Consider the following 9431-nt stretch of genomic DNA (forward strand, 5'->3'; position numbering starts at 1 on the left):
CCTCTGTTCCCTGTGTCGCTGGCTGAGCGGCCGCCACCACAGCGGGCTTCTCGGCCACAGCCACACAGCAGCTTCCAGCCACAGCACAGCACACACTGATGGCTGTAGATTTGCTTTGAAATGAAGAAACTTCAAGAAGATGAGATCCTAGTTGTTGGTTCTTTGAAGTATTGCCCATTAAATTTGATTTATTTTTCCATTTTCTCAACTCCTCTTCAATCTCTTTTCTCAGAGTACCATAATTTTCACTATATAAGTACTTAACATCCTTTGTGTGATTGATTAACATCCTATTGTGAGAGGTGTGGTTTCCCTAATTTTTCTCTCTGTGTTCATTCCTTATGTATAAAAATGCTACTGATTTTTGGGTGTTGACTTGTATCTTGCTACATTGATGAATTTGGTGATTAAATCTATAAGATTCTTGGTGGAGTATTTGGGGTCCTCTATGTTGAGTATCATGTCATCTTTCAATCCTTATTCTTTTCATTTCTCTTTCTTGTCTAGTTACTCTGTTTCCAGAACTATGTTGAATAGGAGTGGAGACAGTGGACATCCTTGTCTTGGTCCTAGTTTTAAAATGCAGGCCTTCAGTTTTTTCCCATTTAGTATGATGTTGGCTGTTGGTTTTTCACACATGGCTTTTTATCAGGTTGAGCTATAGACCATCTACTCCAGTTCTCTGTAGGGTTTTTATCATGAATGTGTGTTGGACTTTGTCAAAAGCTTTTCCTGCATCTATTGAGATAATCTTTTGGGTTTTGTTCTTGGTTCTGTTGATGTGGTGTATTACATTTATGGATTTGCATATATTGAACCATCCCTGCATTCCTGGAATGAATTTCACTTGATCATGATGTATAATCTTCTTGCTTTGCTGCATCCTGTTTGCTAGTATTTTATTGAGGACTTCAGCATCTATATTCACTAGAGAGATTGGCCTGTATTTCTTTCTTTTGGCTGGATCTTTCTCTGGCTTTGGAATCAAAGTAATACTTGCTTCCAGGAATAAGTTTGGGAAAATTGCTACCCTTTCAATTTAATTGAAGAGTTTTTAAAAAGTTGTCATTAAATTTTCTCTAAATTTCTTGTTGAATTCTGATGTGAATCCATTGGGATGTGGGACTTTATTTGTCAGTAGGTTTTTTTTTTTTAAATCACATTTTCAATTTTGCTTCTTGTCATTGGGTTTTTCATAGTTTGTATATTTTCTTGACTAAGCTTTGCATTTCACATGTATCTAGGAAACTGTCCATTTCCTCTGGAGTGGATATTGGAAGTAGACATTGATGGTCTTCTGAATTTCTCTAGGGTCTGTAGTGATTTCTCCCTTTTCATTCTTTATTGCATGAATTTGGGTTTTTTCCTTTCTTTTTCTTTTTTTCTGATTAGTTTGGCTAGGGGTTTATCAATTTTATTTATTCTTTCAAAGAACCAACTCTTTGATTCATTTATTCTTTTCTTCATCTCCAATGCATTAATTTCTGTTGTGATCTTTATAATTTTCTACCTTCTTTTAGCTTTGACTTGACTTGATGTTCTTTTTCTAGGAGCTTGAAGTGTGGCCTAAGATCATTTATTTGGGCTTCTTCTGTTTTCCTAATGTGTGAATTTACCATTATAAATTTTCCTCTTAAGACAGCTTTCATTGCATTCCACAAATTTTGGTAAGTTGTGTCTGCATTTTTGTCTGATTATAAATATTTTTTAATTTCTCCTTAAATTTTATCTGTGACCCACTGTTTATTTAGGAGGTTGTGGTTTTTTTTAAGCATTTTTTATTTTTATTTTTTTCTTGCAATTTATTCTTTATTACAAATGAAGTCATTCTTCTGGTTAATTGTGCTAGATATAAGATGCTGTAATGCGCTTCTCAGATTTACGATACAATACAGTCTTTCAAATCACTTGATTGATTTTATCATGAGTTGAGTCACAAGTTTACAGGTAGGATTTGGATAATTCATTTAGACACTAAAAAGTGGAAAATTCTCACAGTCAAATAATTTTCTTACCAAACTGTGTTCATTTCCTTCTTTATGTACTTGCCCTATGGTATAAACTCTCCAAACAATAAGTAATATAATAGATATGGTTGTTTTTTAATTTACATGTATTTATGGTGGTTTTGTATTTTCTTGTCAATAATTTCCAGTTTTAATGCACTGTGATCAGATAGTATGCATGGGATAATTTCAGTTCCTTTGCATTTACTTAAGAGTGTTCTGTGTGCTAGTATTTGGTCTGTTTTAGAGAATGTCTTGTGTGCAGCTGAGAAGAATGTGTTTCTGTTGTTGCTGGGTAAAACACTATAAAGATCTACCAAGTCAATTTCTTCACAAGTTTGATTTAAGTCTGTCATTTATTTGCTGATATTTTGCCCAGTTGATCTGCTATTATTTTTTTGTTTTTTGTTTTGCTTGGTACTGGGGATAGAACTCAGGACCTTGTGTTTGCCAGGCAGGCGCATAAGCCACTGAGCTACTTCCCCAGCTAGTTGATCTATTTTTTGTGACAGTGCCATGTTACAGTCTCACATTATTGTGTTATTGCTTATTTGATTTTTAATGCCTATTCAAATTTGTCTTATGTAGGAGGATGCTCATACATTAGGTGCATATATATTTATAATTGTTATGTCTTCCTCTTGTTTTTCATTAACAAGTATGTAGTGACCTGTATTTGTTTGGATTTTTTTTTTTTTTTGGTGGAACTGGGGATTGAATTCAGACCCTTGCACTTGCCAGGGAAGCATTTATTCCACTGAGCCATCTCCCTGGCCCCTGGATGATTTTTTGTTTTAAGTTGATATTGTCAGCAATCAGAATAGCTACCTTTTTTTTTCTGATTTCCTTTGTCATGGAAGATTGTTTTCCATCCTTTCACTCTTTTTTTTTTTCCCGGTATTGAACTTGGGACCTTGTGCTTATCCCACAAGGTGCTTATCCCATTGAGCTATATTCCTGGCCATCCTTTGACTTTTAATCTATGAATTTCCTTTTGAGTTAAATGTGTTTCTTATATGCAGCATATTGTTGGATTTTGTTTCTGAATCTACTCTGTTAATCTGTTTCTTTTGATTGGTGAATTGAGGCTATTTATATTGATGATTATGACTAATACATATTGGTTTATTCATCCAGCAGAAAAGTGTAGAAATGAGGTATGAAAAGTGAAGCCATGTTAATATGCAGAGCTGTGGAAGGCTCAAGTCAACAGATTCAGACATTGCCAGTCCTGTGGATAACCCACTACTATTGTGGACTACTGGACTATGTTGGAATATTTTGCTGAATTCATGCACCTACAATATTTGGACAGCAATGGAATAACCATCTATACCAAAACTAAACATAAAAAGGAGATATAAATGAAGGACAATTTTGTATCTGTATATAGAAAATTGTTAGGACAGATATATATCAACTTTCTCTTAATTCAATAAGAAGAAAGATTTTTACTAATAGTGTTTGGACAGGATATCATGTCGGCATCTTGAGCTATAAACATCTACTATAAAGACAATAATATGCAATGTATTAATTGTTGTAACTCTCCTACTAACCTGTTTTGATACTGCCTCATTGCAATTTTTTTCTCAATAAGATTCATTAAAAAAAGTTGGTTGTGACAATAAATATTGTTTAAACTAATGAAGCACCATCTGGTAGCAAGTCTTAAAAACTGAGAGACAGTAGAGTCCAAGGTCTGCTATGCGCCATCAAACAACAACCATGGCCGTGGAGAAGATTCCTGGGCACACTAATCTCCTACAAACATGGATTTTGCATTTACAGTGACCATCACTGACCATGAACTGGCCCAGGTCAGGAGGACCATAATCCAGAACATACAGCATTGCCCTCAGAAAGCTGACAGAAGAGTGTGATATCACTCTCCTGTGATACTGCCAGTGATATGTGGACAGTGTTGCAGTCAGTGCCCCAGGGCCATAGCAGTTTTACTGAAATATATTTGTTTGTGGCCACTCAGTTAATAATAATGATTCTGTCTCTCAGAACCATAGAAACAAAACTCCTATGCTTCTGGAGAGAGAATTATGTTTGCATGTCCTTGTGGCTGAGCTAGATAGAAATATTATAGGCAGTCAGATGGAACTAGGTGCTTGAATGAGATAATATGGAAGACAAGATGACCTTGCAACTTTGGGAGAGACAGACATTCCTGCTGTGGGCCAGACCTCAAGACAGAAGACTGAACAAATGCAGCCACGTGCCTCCCTAGGATGGATATCAGGGATTGATAGTTATTAGTCACCTTGAAGAAGCCAGAAAGAGGCACTAACCCAACCCCCTACAGGAAAAGCCCCTGTTCTATATTCATGACCACTTGCTACATGATTCATTTCCCCATTTGATCCTGTATTTGATTAATTTGACCTAAGCAATTGTGCTTATAATCTTATTGGTTGATCACAGTTTCATCCCACCTCATGTGTGAGTTTCCATGTTTTCCAGCTTAGACCCACCTCACCTCATGGTTTTGCTCTATAAAAATCTCCAGAAAAGGCTAATTTCTCAGCAACCCACTGAAGTCTTCTCCTGTCCCTCTCTCAGATAGCTTTCTTTCCACCAGTAAATATATTCTGCTCTTAAAAAAACCAAAACCAAAACAAAAATCATATTGGCTTATCTTTGTCATGTTATTTTTCTGTTATAGGTTCCATAAATTTTTCCTCTTTTTAATCACTTGCTCAGTTTGGTGATTCCTTTCGGTTGTTTTTAAAGCTGTGATCACTTCTGTCTTTTCAGAATATCTGTTCATACTCTTTGAAGTGTAGGTCACGAATTTTTTTAACTATTCATTGTCATGGAGGATATTATTTCACCATTGAATTTGAAAGATGGTTTTGCAGAGTGAATCAATCTGTGTTGGAAGTTATTTTCTTTCAGGACCAGAAATACTTCATTCCAAGATTTTCTTGATTTGATGGTTTGTCTTGAGAAATCTGCCCTGATTCTGATGGGCTTTCCATTGTAGGTGATCTGTTTCTTCTCTCTAGCAGCCTTTTATATTCTATTCTTTTGTTGAAGTTCTTAGATCATGATTATTATGTGTCTAGGTGTAAAGTTATTGTGAATATGGCTGTGTGGAGTTCTATATGCCTCACTAATGTGTATGTCAGTTTATTTTCTCATGTTTGGGAAATTCTCTGCTAGTACTTTTACACATATTCTTTTTATGTCATTTGTGCTGTCTCCCACTTCTTCATTGACACCCATTTTTCTATTATTTGTCTTTACACTGTCTTGTAGCTGCTGAATTGTTACTTCATAGTTCTTTGTTATTTTTAGGAGATCTTTTATTTCACCTTCACTAGCTGCAACACTGTCTTCGATGTCTGAAAGTCTATCTTCAGCTTCATTCAAGCGGTTTTGACAGCTTTCAGTGGAGTTATTGATTTACTATACACCTGCTTGAATCTGTTTCATGCTTTCTAATTCTTTCCTATATTGTTCATGTAGTGTTTACATCATTTTCCATTGTCCTCAACTTTTCTGTCTATGTCTTCTTTAGGTGCGTTGAGCAATCCTTTCTTGATTGTTGTCCTTTCTTTTTTGAGCTGAGAGATTATTTCTGATCTTATTTCTTCTATAGCCTGATGGACTTGTTTCTTTACTTCAGTTGATATCATTTCAAAGATTTCAGGTGTGTGATTTCCATCTCCTTGTATGTCTTTCCACTGGATTTGTTCTTGGTGGGCTAGAGGATTGAGATTTCCTTTTCCTTTTGCACTTCGGCATTTTTGAAGCTCACAGTTCTCACCCAAACAAAGTCCTGTAGCCCTCCCAGAGTCTGCCACAGTTCTTAAATGTCTCCAGGAGACTCCACTTCTGCTTGCACTGTGCTCACAGATCACAGCTGTACTGCATCCCACAGGCCACTCAGAGTCCCCCCATGTTTTAAAAAGTTCAGACCAGCACCAGCAGAAGTGCCATGCCTGTGCACTGTGCACTAAGGAAAGTCGGAGCTTACCAGAGTCCCATAGGCTGCCCAATATTCACCAAAGTTCTAACATGGCCAACTTTAGTATTTGTATTCAGCATTTATTGGCTTATAGCTTGCTAGAGATTTTAATTCTCCCATGTCAGCCAGTGTTATCTGTTTTATTTTAGTCTAATATATGAAGAATGCATTGGACAGCATATTTTTCAAATGCTGAACAAGACTGACTTTCACCAAACTTGCATCTAAATGTAATGTTACCCAATGAGAAGTGTACAAATACAGTGAAAAATATGTGTGCAGAAAATTATGTAAAATGATTAAGACTTCCATTCCCAAAACATGATCATGTAAGTTTCATTATGTATTTCCACAGTTTTCTCTCTCCCCCATCTTGCGATCCTTAGGCCTTGCTTCACAGTCATCACACCCTTTGTCCAGTCCACTTTAATGCCTTCCAAGCTCAAATTTCACTTTCAGTAGACTAGTGGACATAAACTAGATGAAGGGTAGAATATAAACAAAAGAATAAAATATATGAAAAGATTAGAAAAATCAAATTTATGCAGAAATGTTAAAGGTGTTAGAACTATTAAATGTGGGAAATAGAGACTTGGCAGGTGACTTAGTAAAATTTTTAGGTTTATGGAAGATTATGGTATGAAGGATGGTAACCATCTGTTTTCCTTACTGCTGAGAAGAGAACAAAAGAAAATGACTTTCAACTTCAGCATTGGGGAGCTAGGTCGGACATAGAGTAGAATTCCTAATGGTAAGGTTTGTTAAACCTTGAAACAGATTGCTGTGGAATCTTTTTCTGTAGCTGTTTGGAAATAAGACGAAGCTTGATTTGGAAGGAATAGTTTAGATACTACTCAGAGTCTTGCTAGGGCACTGGAAAATCAATTAAATGACCTGTGGAAGACTTTTGGTGGTCCTTCAAGTGTTCTGTAAGCCAACTGGACCTCAGATGATAGGGAGAAGTGTCAGGCTAGTTCATGCTTCTATTTCAGTAGAGGATAAGCTCACCTCACCACAGGCTGTTTTCATTGTATCTAATTGTTATTTGGTGAAAGTAATGATGGGGAAAGGTTGGGATGGAGGTGAATAATGTTACCAACAGGCTAAAACATAAATGGGCCCTTGTGTCAGTTACTTTCCTTTCATTGCTGGGACAAAGTACTCGACACCTAAAGTCGAGGAAGGAAAGGATTATTTAGCTCACAGTTTCAGTCTCTACTCATCTGGCTCCAAGGCAGACTGGCACATGGCAGAGGGCAGCAGTTCATGGTGGTCAAGTACAAGAAAGAGCAAAGGGAGAAACACCAACTGTGGCTTCTAGCAAACCTCTTACTTCTATGCTGACTGTGAAGACTAGAGCTCCTCTGAGGAACTGGGACCCAATCATCCTTCCTCAAGTCCCTTTATATATCTTTTAAGTGCTGAGTCACTCTAGAGAGTGCCCACCATGTCCTAGGACTGGCCCTCCATGCCCTAGTTAGGGACCTTCAAGCCCTAGGGAGGGGGCGTAGAGCTTACACAATATCCAAGTCCTCCTCTTGCACAGGATGAAGATGTTTACAAAGTAAGAACCTGGCTCTCTGCTGAGTCACTTAATTAAACTTTAAAACTTCTCACGTTGACACAGTGTATCAACCAATACAGTCCTCAGTTGTGGTTTGAGTGTGTCCCTCAAGATTCATCTGTTGGAAATTTAATCCTCAATGCAATAATATTTTGAGCTGTGACCCAATAAGAGTCTAACAGCTTAATGTTAATATTGCCTGAGTAAGTTAGTTATTGTGAGAGTGGATTTCTTAAAAAGGCAAGATTGAGGGGCCTGCCCCTTAGCTCAGTTGTTTAAGTGGCTGCTTCAATAAAGCAGTCAGCCTCAGGTTGCTGTGGTTTGATCCCCACAACTGCAGCCAGCCAAACATGCCCTGAAGGCATTCTGAGCCGGCCCAAAAAAAAAAAAAAAAAGGAAAGATTGACTCTATTTTTCTCTGTCTTGTATATAGTATCTTTTTCTTTCTGTATTCTGTCATGAAATGATACAGCACAAGCCCCTCATTGGATGCTAGGCCCTCAAACTCAACCATGGTTGAGTTTCTAAAACTGTGAAAAAGAAACGTATTTTTTGTATTATAGAATATAAGCCTCTGGTATTCTATAATAGCAACAGAAAAGAGATATCCTCCTTCAAAGAATTATTGATGAATCATAAAGTATATGAAATGTGAAGAGCCTTTTTATTTTTATAATGCCTCTATATTTTTTCTCTGAACCTTATAGTTTTTGTGTTTTTATGAAAACTATTTCTTTAAGTTTGTAGAACAAGAAGTATGTTTGTACAGTATATTTAAAAAATGGAAAAATATTACATTTTGTTCTTTTCAATAAACTAAGAAATGTCGAATTTTAAACTTGGATGGAATCTGAAAGAGATCATTTAGTTTAACATAGTGGATGAGTTTTTCTTTTTTCTTTTTTTTTTTTTTCGGGAACTGTGGCTGCTTGCAGTTTATTTTCTGCTGGTCAGGAGAGTTAGGAGAGCTCAGTGAAGCCCGGAGAGCAGAGGTCTCTAGCCTTCTGCTGGAGCCAGCATTCTGGTGTGTCGGCTCCCTGCTGCCTACCAAGTCCACAGGGTAGGTAGGTAGGCAGGGCTCCGGCCTCGCAGCTGGTGGCACAGCCAGGTCAGGATGAGGGCCTGGTGTTGGCCTGGCTGGACTGGCTCAGCGGCTGCTTCTCTGTGGCTTCCGAAGCCAGGCCACCAGTGACCATGCTGCTGGAAGTCCGGGGTGATTCCGGGTGCTCTGGGGACTCCAAAACTGTGGCCATGAACGGGGCAGTAGACTTCCCAAAGAAGAAGCTGGTCCACCAGTGACCTGGGTCGGATTTAGGGAGACCCGGGGGGTGGGGGACGGCCTCCCCGGGGTACTCGGCACTTCCGCAGGAGCTGTTGCTGGACGCAGATCCCAGGCGGCGCCGGTAGTAGTCGTGGGTGGCCACGAGCGAGCCGCTGAAGGGGATGGCTGCCATGCTGCCCGCGGTGGTGGAGAGCTGCAGGGGCGCGGCGCTCCCGCTCCCAGCTCAGCTTTCGGACGGACGGCTGGGACCGGCCGGGACCGGCTCGGCGGCGACCCCTCGCGAGCCTCGACGCGGTCACGGGCGGTAGGGACAGGAGTGCTAGGCTGCACAGCCCATTTGCGGAGCAGGCCACGGCCAGCAGGCCGCAGCGCCGACCCCGCGCATCGGTGCGCACCGTGGATGAGTTTTTCTATCCCTGGTAATCCCAAAATTTTATTTCCATGCCAGTAATACTGCCATAAGAATTCAAGCATAATCATATTAACAAAAACAGCTCCATGAAATATTTTTTGAAAAAAATAGTATGATTGCCAGATCATATGATACTTTTGTGTGTGTGTGTGTGTGTGTGTGTGTGTGTGTGTGTGTTTGAGGAA

General features: G+C 38.9%; 1 pseudogene; it reads right to left on the minus strand.

Moving 5' to 3' along the window:
* Nucleotides 1-8472: 8472 nt before the first annotated feature.
* On the minus strand, nucleotides 8473-9021 carry LOC101566824 (annotated as a pseudogene).
* Between the last annotated feature and the right edge of the window lie 410 nt (nucleotides 9022-9431).

The sequence above is a fragment of the Octodon degus genome, unplaced genomic scaffold (assembly GCF_000260255.1).
Source record: "Octodon degus isolate 3935 unplaced genomic scaffold, OctDeg1.0 scaffold00051, whole genome shotgun sequence".
In the NCBI taxonomy this organism is placed as follows: Eukaryota; Metazoa; Chordata; class Mammalia; order Rodentia; family Octodontidae; genus Octodon; species Octodon degus.